This window comes from Sminthopsis crassicaudata, chromosome 6 (genome assembly GCF_048593235.1).
Source record: "Sminthopsis crassicaudata isolate SCR6 chromosome 6, ASM4859323v1, whole genome shotgun sequence".
Classification (NCBI taxonomy): Eukaryota; Metazoa; Chordata; class Mammalia; order Dasyuromorphia; family Dasyuridae; genus Sminthopsis; species Sminthopsis crassicaudata.
The window spans coordinates 219099911-219110118 of record NC_133622.1 but is presented as its reverse complement, the minus strand read 5'-3'; the positions used below and the strand labels follow the sequence as shown (position 1 = coordinate 219110118).

At 33.5% G+C, this 10208-nt stretch overlaps 1 non-coding gene across 1 annotated transcript; it reads left to right on the top strand.

Moving 5' to 3' along the window:
• The first annotated feature begins 967 nt into the window (after nucleotides 1–967).
• On the top strand, nucleotides 968–1074 carry LOC141548128 (U6 spliceosomal RNA). The gene has a single exon (XR_012483817.1). It is a non-coding gene; the product is annotated as a U6 spliceosomal RNA (small nuclear RNA).
• Nucleotides 1075–10208: the final 9134 nt, after the last annotated feature.

The following is a 10208-nucleotide window of genomic DNA, read 5'->3' as shown; positions in this document are numbered from 1 at the left end:
TTACTCAATTTCCTCATCTATAAAATAAAGATAATATCTGTATAACCTACCTCTTAGAGCTATTTTGAGGATCACATAATTTCTAGCATTTATGTAGATTTTAAGGATTGCAAATCACTTTATATGGATTAACTCATTTGAGCCTTGTAGCACTTTTAGATAACTGTTATTATTCCCAATTTATAGATGAGAAAATCAAATCAGAGAGAAGCCTAATGACTTGACCATTAATACACAACTAATGAATCTAATGAATATCTTAGGCAGGATTTAAATTTTCTGAGTTTCTGACCTCAAATCCTTTAATCTATCCATGGTTCAGTCATTTTTCAGTCATGTAAGACTCTTCTTGACCCCATTTAGTGTTTTCTTGTCAGAGATGTTCTTCCAATTCCTTCTCCAGCTCCTTTTACAATGAAGAAACTGAGCCAAAAAAGGGTACAATAACTAGCTCAGAGTCACACAGCCAATAAGTGTTTGAGGACAAATTTGAATTCAGAAAGATGTCTTCCTGACTACAGGCCTAGTGTCCTATCCACTATGGCACCACCTAGCTGCCTTACTGTTTCACCTAGCTGTCTCTTCTTATCAAATGAGATCAACATTTGTAAAAACAAATCACAAACTTGCCATGTTATGTTATTATTACCAGGGTCTGGAGATATAAAGACAAAAGTGATAAATTTAGTTCCTGAATTCAAATAGTTTACATTTTCCCAAGTATATAGAGCATTTACACAGAGAACTAAATACATGATACTTGGAGAATGTAGAATGGATTAACAATTAATAAATTGGGGGACAATGGATAGAGTACCAGTCCTGGAGTCAGAACAATCTGGGTTCAAATATGGTCTCAGACACTTAAATAAAAATTCACTAGCAATATGATCTTGGTCAAGTCACTTAACCCCAACTGCCTTACCAAAAATAAATAAATAAATCAGAATAATCTGGGTTCAAATATGTGCTTGCTTCGGCAGCACATATACTAAAATTGGAACGATACAGAGAAGATTAGCATGGCCCCTGCGCAAGGATGACACGCAAATTCGTGAAGCGTTCCATATTTTTTAATGTGCAACAAGAAAATGATATTCACACACATGTATTGTACCTAGACTATGTTGTAACACATGTAAAATGTATGGGATTGCCTGTCATCGGGGGGAGGGAATGGAGGGGGGGAATTTTGGAAAAATGAATACAAAAATTTAAAAAAAAATTTCTTTAATAAAAATTATTTATTAATTTTATTATTTTTATTAAAATAAATAAATTATTTATTAAAATTTTATATTTTCAAAACATGCATGGAAAATTTTTTCAACATTGACCTTTGTAAAACCTTGTGTTCTATATTTCTCCTCCTTTTCCCTCACCCCCTCTCCTAGATGGCAATTAATCCAATATATATTAAACATAGTAAAATATATATGTTAAATCCAACATATGTATGCATATTTGCATATTTATACAATTATCTTGCTGCACAAGAAAAATCAGATCAAAGGGAAAAAATAAGAAAGAAAATAAAATGCAAGCAAACAATAATTAAAAAGGTGAAATCACTATGTTATGATCCATACTCAGCCCTCTCTCTATAGATGGCTCTCTTCAACACAAGATCATTGGAACTGGTTTCAATCATGAGATTAGAATTAAAAAAAAAAAAAAAAAAATTAATGAAATCACTTTGGGTTGCCCATAGGTGGGGCTACCCATATAGTCACTTGAAAGACCTATAGATTTTCTGAGGCCTACATGACTAGGGAGGGCATTCTAGATATATAGATCTGTCCTTAGTCTTATGTTCTTAAAGAGGACCAAAGACTTCAGGAGGACAATGTCTTGATTTGCAAGTGAATTGGATTCAAGTGAAGCAGAGTTGTACAAAGTCATCAACCTCACTCTTTCTTCCAGAGTTGTCAAAGTTCAATGGTAAGATAAAAGTCTGAACTACTGACCTACCTTATTTCTATCTCAGAGTGAGTGCAAATAGCAAACGTTTCTGTTCTGGTCAAAAACTCTGAGGATCTTAACCCTCCTTTAACTGATTCTTTTGTAAAGGCAAACTAGTCCATCTTTTGCTTCAATTCTCAGCTAACTTTAAATCACCAAATAGGCATTGCTGCAGACCAACTGGGACCTGGAAAACATTGATCTCCTCCTAGCAAGGTCTCCCACTGCATCCTGGCCCATCACCAGTTGTCTTGACCTATATCTTGCCACTGGACCCTGATGATTCTAGAGGAGGAAGTGACTCTGTAATTGTATTTACACGCCAAGGATCTAGCAAAGTACTCTATCCATAGTAGATGCTTAGGAAATGTTTCTTGGATTTGTTTTTTGTTTGTGTTTTGGAAATTGAAACATCTCATGAAAAAATGTTGCCTAGAGTCTGAGTTAGGCTAAAGCATATTTTTTACTTTATTTTTATTTTTATTTTTGCAGCAAAGCTAATATGGAAATATGTTTTGCATGATTTTACATTATAATTGATGTCATATTGATGGGGGTGGTAGCCCCCCTTTGATATTCCTTGTTTGATCTCCAACTTCCTTTGGGGTAGTTTGGGTTTTCAGCCCCCATTCTAATGATCTGAAATAGGGACGGAAGGAGATAACAACAGAGAATTCCTGTCTCATTTACAACAACAAGAGAATTCCTGTCTCATTTACAACAACAAGAGAATTCCTGTCTTATTTACAAATATCTCCAGTGCAAACTTTTTGCATCTCTGTGCAAACTTTGTTTTGATGACTCTAGTTATGTATAAAAGGAAGGTAAAAAATGGAATCTTTGCATTTGGTTCATACCAGCCTAGTGTCCGCCAATTGGCGTCCCCTTGCCAGGCAACTTGGCCTTCCTAAGGCCAAATGCCTGTCTATCCCTTTACTATCAATAAAGACTTTGTTTCTATACAGCATTGAGTAGCAAACCCGCCTTTGGTTGCTTTGGGGATAGACAGAGGTTAATCAGACCCAGGAGAAAAGGAACTGAACCATCTCGGTTTAGAACCTCAGTTTATTCCTCATCATTATTTCTTGATTTCTCAATAAGTGGTAGAAAATTTGTAAGTAAATTTTTTTTAAAAGAATGTTCAAATAAATAACAAATATAACAAACATTTTTAAAAAGAAAATGAAGACACCTATGACTTATTGAATCTTTGGAAAATGTATTGACTGAATTTTTGAAACATATAATGACTAAGATTAGGTCTGGAGAAGCCACTGTCCATTCTTTGCAGAGGCCTGAGATGGTTGGTGTAGAATGTTTTATATATATATATATATATATATATAGTCAGACCTGGCTACTGTGTGTATTGATTTTTTTTAAATCTCCCCCACTATTTTTGTTCTCTCTCTTTCTTCTCTCATTTTAATTATAAAGGATGGTTTTCTGGGTAATGGAGGTGAGGAATTCAGAAAGAAAGATATAGGAAAATAAAAGATGAATAAAATATTTTGAAAAGAAGATATATTACATATATACTATATAAACTGCTTACAAACATAGATAACATATGTATATCTATGTATGTATGTATGTATGTATATATATATATATATATATATATATATATATATATATATATATATAATTACATAGACACAAACAGACACATACCCCTCAATACTAGCTTTTCTTTTTCTCTGGAATTTTTAAGTTATTCCAATTCAATATTTGTCATATGGTCTCTCACTGCATCTGGAGCCATCTCCAGTCATCCTGATCTATTTTTGGTTATTGGACCCAGGTGGTTCTAGAGGAGAAAGTGAGGCTGGTGTCCTTGAACTGCTCTGCCTCACTTAAATCCAATTTACTTTTATGTCATGCCATCATCTGCATGTTGTGATGAACTTCTAGAATGAAGTGCAAACAAAAACAGTCAGGTGCCCTCTATATTGTTAAATTATTCTACAAAATGACTTAGATTGTTTCATATTTTTGGTGGTCATATTGGTGATTTTTCACTTATGTGGAAAACATCCCTCAAAAAGCTCCTTCTTTCAGTAAAGGACAGCAGCTTACCAGACAGTTTTAGCAAAGTGCCTGAGGTCCTCAGCAGTTAATTATTCATCCATATTTACAGATTCATCCATATGTTTCAGAAACAGAATTTGAATCCAAGTCTTGTTGCTTGCAATGCCAATCCTCTATTCATGACATTTGTGCTTGGAGATAATGAAATATAGCTCCCTTTTATATGGTAATTTATGATTACAAAGTGTTTTCCTTGTAAGAAAACCAAGAATTAGGTATTATGCACATCAAAATATTCATTTACAGATAAGAAAAAAACAGATCTAGTGTAGCTAAATGACTTTCCCATTACATGTCTGAATTTGACCTTAAACTGAGTTTTTTTTATTCTAGAGTCAGTTTCCTTCCTTCCTTCCTTCCTTCCTTCCTTCCTTCCTTCCTTCCTTCCTTCCTTCCTTCCTTCCTTCCTTCCTTCCTTCCTTCCTTCCTTCCTTCCTTCCTTCCTTCCTCTTTCTTTCTTTCTTTCTTTCTTCCTTCCTTCCTTCCTTCCTTCCTTCCTTTCTTCCTTCCTTCCTTCCTTCCTTCCTTCCTTCCTTCCTTCTTCTTTCTTTCTTTCTTTCTTTCTTTCTTTCTTTCTTTCTTTCTTTCTTTCTTTCTTTCTTTCTTTCTTTCTTTCTTTCTTTCTTTCTTTCTTTCTTTCTTTCTTTCTTTCTTTCTTTCTTTCTTTCTTTCTTTCTTTCTTTCTTTCTTTCTCTCTTTCTCTCTTTCTTTCTTTCTTTCTTTCTTTCTTTCTTTCTTTCTTTCTTTCTTTCTTTCTTTCTTTCTTTCTTTCTTTCTTTCTTTCTTTCTTTCTTTCTTTCTTTCTTTCTTTCTTTCTTTCTTTCTTTCTTTCTTTCTTTCTTTCTTTCTTCCTTCCTTCCTTCCTTCCTTCCTTCCTTCCTTCCTTCCTTCCTTCCTTCCTAGTGACTTGCCCAGAGTCACAGTCAGTATTTTTTCCACCACAATGTGTTGCCCCTCAAGTAATGCCATTATAGTCACCAAACCTTCCAGAAATCCTTCCCTCTTGGTGAAATTCTGCTTGACCCAGTTCTAATACTTTTGGTGCACAGGCTGTATTCTTGATAGTTTGCTCATGTTCATCATAACGGTATATTGTTTGAGAAACAGCAAGTTAGAATGAAGGGAAAGATAACTCACAAATAAGAAAGAAAAAAAAGCTATTTTCTACTTGAGAGATCTGTGCGCTTGGATATTTGGCAGTCTCCAAAAACAAATGTTAGAGGCTGATATTATTTACCACTATGTTTAGTGTTCATTTTTGAGACTAAAAAAGGTGAATGAGGATATTAATCTTCTTCTTTTTTTCTATCATGCCTTTCTGAATTCTTCAGATTGTAGAGCTATAATTCTGGAGAAACAAATCAATACCTCACCTTGCAGTAGGGAAAACCAAGGTATGTATGTATGTAGGGAAAAAGGGAGTTTCTCTAAGAACTTCTTTGACCAAGTTTCTCATGACAAAATTTTCTAAAATTGAGTTATTGTGAATAGAACAAATCTTGGTGGTGTGGATTGTCTTTATTTATACTGATGCTTATTTGGAACCTAGTACTTGATTTTTAGATCATTTTGAGTTAAATGGAATCTACATGATTGACAGATTATCTCTGATGCTTAAGTGGAGGATTTAACCAATGAGGACTCAGAATGGATAATATCTGCCTCTAGAAAATACATTTTTTTTCTCAAGAATTTCATATTATGCATAGAAGAATTGTACATGTTTAACATATATTGAATTATTTGCCATCTAGGGGAAGGAATGGGGGAGAAAGGAGGGAGAAAAAATTTGGAACACAAGGCTTTGCAAGGGTAAATGTTAAAAATTATCTGTGCATAGATTTTGAAAAAAAAATTAAAAAAAAAAAAAAGAAAATCAATCAACCACTTTCTTATTGGCTCCTTTTTTGCTGCTTTTTGGTGAGGAACTTCTTTTTGCAAAACATCACAATCCTACTCTGAAGACCAAAACCTCTTTTATTATTCTTGTGATTAAAGTAATATCCCTAAGAAATCTCCAATTATAATTTAAATGACAAGTATAAAATAATGTATAACTATGAAGCAGCTTTGATGATCTCCTAAAGTATTCCACCATAGGGAGAGTATCCTGACCCCCTGTCAAGAAAAGAAAAACACAGCTGTAACAATAATTTCCTTTGGAAAACTAGTTTCTAAATATATTTTCATACCAAACCAAAGCAAAACCATTTACCTTTCCATTTGGCATCCTTTTCTAATCTCTCCTCATTTCAGTTTATAGAGTCCAAGTTCCAAAATTGCCATGTGTTTATTTTGTAGCCATATCTATACATAGAATCTCCCCTAAAGATGGATGGCAAAGACTTCATCATTTTTCTCTTTTATTCTCAGAATTTAAAAGAGTACCTAGTACTTAGGAGGATTTAATAGATTCTTATTGAGCAACTTGCCCAATATCTTACTTGTAAAGATAGCTAAGTGGTTCAGTGAATGGAGTGCTATGCCTAGGCTTCGAAAGACCTGAGTTCAAATCTGACCTCATACATCACTTACTTTTTGTTTGCCTCAGTTTTCCCATCTATAAAATAAGGTTTATAAGAGGTCTACCTTCCAAAAGTTTTGTGAGAATCAGTTGAGATGATAATTGTAAATGCTTAAGCTGGTACATAGTAGGCACTTAATAAATGCACATTTCCTTGCTTCCTACCAACAAGAAATAGGCTTGAAAAACAAATAATGCAGATTTTGTGACTTTAATTTTTTTCCTACCATTATATTATGTGGTATTCATTAAGCAATAGACATTTATTGAAAATAACAAGAACAACAGCTCTGTACTAAACACTGACTGGTGCGTTTTACAAATGCTATATCATTTGCAACCCACAAAAACATTATTAAGTAGCTATTATGAGTGCCATTTTATAGTTAAGGAAATTGAGGCAGATACAGGTTAAATGACTTGCCCAGAGTCACACAACTAGTAGATATCTGTAGCTTGATTTGAATTCTGGTCTTTCTGATCTCAGATACAGGATTCTAGTTACTGCACCAAATAGTTGTCTCCACATTTTGGAAATAGATGTGTTGAAAGATTAGTATTTAAATTGCAAAAAGATAAACTATAGACACTCCTTAAATATTTTTCTAGAATATTTACTTATTGCAAAAGGTGGCAAGAAGTAATGGGTAGAATGTTGGATCAGGAATATGGCATACCTGGATTTAAATTTCCCTTTTAACTTTTTATATATTTACTAGTAAATTGAATCTTCATATCCCATTTGAACTTCACAACAACCCTGGAAACACTTAGTACTATTATTATCACTTAGTAAATCATTTAGTAAAAAGGGAAGTAATTTGTTGTTACCTTATTTATTAGAGGCTCCCACATCCTCATCTATAAAGTGGGAATAATAAAAAAAAAAAATCTAAGATTTTTGTGAAGCTGAAATAAGATAATGGATGTAAAGCATTTTAAAGTGCTTTAAGTACCTATGAATAAAAACCATTTATATTTTTTCCTAATTACAAAAGACTTATTTTGAAATGCAAATTTTAGGGACTTGGATATTTCATAAAGTGAGGGAAATTTGTATGAATATAAATACTTTTCAGTTCTAATTTTTAAAAATACCATGATATTGTATCATCAGGTTGCCTGAGTAGTCATAAAAGTGAAGATTGTTTATTATTATTATTATTATTATTATTATTAAAATTATTATTATTCACTCATTTTTAGTCATATCAATTCTTCTTGATCCCATTTTGGATTTTCTTTTCTTTTTTGGGGGGAGGGGGATCTAATCATTTTATTAAGAATACCAACAGGTTATTAAAAAGAATGGTCATTTGGCTATCTCTTTTAGACCAAACATTTAATCAAAGGTTTCTTGGGACTTATGTCCCATGTGAAATGTGAAATAAAAAATAGAAAAAAATAGATAATGCTTATCAAAAATTGAAAGCGGTAATTCCTTTTGATAACAGTGACAAAATCAAAGAGGACAGTCTCTTTAGATAAGCAGATCTTACAGATAAAAGGTAAAAAAAAAAAAAAAAAAGAAAAAGTAGATGTCTCTCGTCCTCTAAAAACATCTGATGCAGCCCTGTGACTTTGGTCTGCTCTCCATCGCTTGTAGAAATTTCCTATAAAACTAAATTCACAACAGATTTAATTTACTTTTGCAATAAACAGGTAAAACAATGAAAGTTAGCTCCAACCTTATGGAATCTTTTATTAGATCAGGAAATTCACAATTTTACCTACCACCTACATCCATCATCAATACCACCTATCTCTATGTACAAACAGAAATCAGAAGCCAAGATTATAAAATATATTCCAATACAAAAATGAATTCATCTAAAGTTGGCAAATTTATGAAGTTCACAAAATATTCTGGGATAGATACATGTATTGAGTAACAATTTAAAGTAGTCCTAGTTTAAAGGTTAAAACAATATATATATATATTATTTACAATAAAACCATTTGCTTTCTACCTCTGTTCAAATTAACAGGCTCCGTAATAAGGGTATGTTATATCTCTTATAAGATATCTGTTCCTTTCCTTAACACAGAACAGCCACTTCTCATATTAGCTTCAGAATATTCTAATTTCGCAAACGTAATGCATAATTATTTGCCAAATTATCCCCATAGAACTGAAAACTTTATTTAAAAGATACTTTTAAAAATTATCTTTAACTTAACCATAATTATGTAGCTAGCACACCTGTCTTGCTATATATACACAAAGTCAGATGTTCTCCCAAAATAAGCTTACACAAACACTTAATATTGTTTTCCAACTATCATCCAATATGATTATAGAAATTTGCCATAATCCAACAGGGGCATAAGGGAAGTTTTGCCTTATTTTGATGTCATTTCCAGGCAAAAGTGATGCAGATGTCCATGCATGAGCCAGATGTAATAGTTTCCATTCAAGAAGTATCATGTTGGAGAAATTGTTTGGAAGAATCCTACCTTAGCTCATACCAATAGTTGTTCTCCCAGACTTTCCCCATGAACATTCCCAGCATGTAAAACAGTAAAATTCCAAAGGGTCACTGGCATCATGAATAATGACTTAATGTTCATACCTGGCATAATCAATTAATAGTCTTTGGGTTTTCTTGCAAAGATACTGGAATAATTTTTCATTTCCTTCTCCAGCTCATTTTACAGATGGGGAAACTTGAGGACAAAAGGGTTAAGTGACTTGCTATGATCACACAGTGACTGAGGCCACATTTGGATTCATGCAATTGAGTCTCCTTGACTTCAGATCTGACACTCTATCCACTGAGTCACCCAGCTTCCCCATTATTATTATTTTTGGGGGGAGATGGAACAAGGGCCTAATTCCCCTAAATCTATTTACTAAATAAGAAGAGGATGGCTGATATGCCTGGATAAATTGATTGAGAGTCATTGACATCGAGAAAACTATCAAAATCCTAAAAATAAGCTGCCTCAATGGAAGACACAAAAGAAAGGAGAGAAAAGCTAGCAGAGTCCTCCACTTTAAATGTTGGTACCATAGCAAAGGATAAAAACATGTACAAATGGAAAAGCTTAATAAGAACCAAACACTGAAATCTCACACCAATATAGATGTCTGTGGAGGTTATTATTCCAGGAAAGGGAAATTTAGCCCTCAAAATAGGATGTGTGCTTCCCAACCCAATAATTAACTTTAGAAAAATAGTTGAGTCTGCTTTTCTGAGTCATGGCGGGCTGGTCTCGTAGTCATTTTCCTCATTAGCTAGGGGTACTGATCAGGGTTCATAGCTATGCTCAATGACATGGGCGAGCAATAGTTGAGTTGGACAGTCTGCTCTTGTCCCTTTCATTTTTGATATGTAAATTTAAAAAAATTTGAAGAGCAATTTTTAGCAGGTGGGGCAAGGGAATAACACTGACTAATCAAAAGTTATATAATGGTACTCAGGGAAACCAAATAGGTTAAATATCTGCCTTTTGCAATTTGATTTTTGTCTTTGCAGGGAACAAGTTGGGGTATTTTGAATGGAAGGCTAACCCTGCAGTTGATGAAACCTGAGTTTGTCCCAGGTTTAATGGATCCTGAGGGAGTACTCCTGGCCATCATTTAACAAATCACTGCCCCCAATGAATTTGAAAGATTATAAATTGTAAG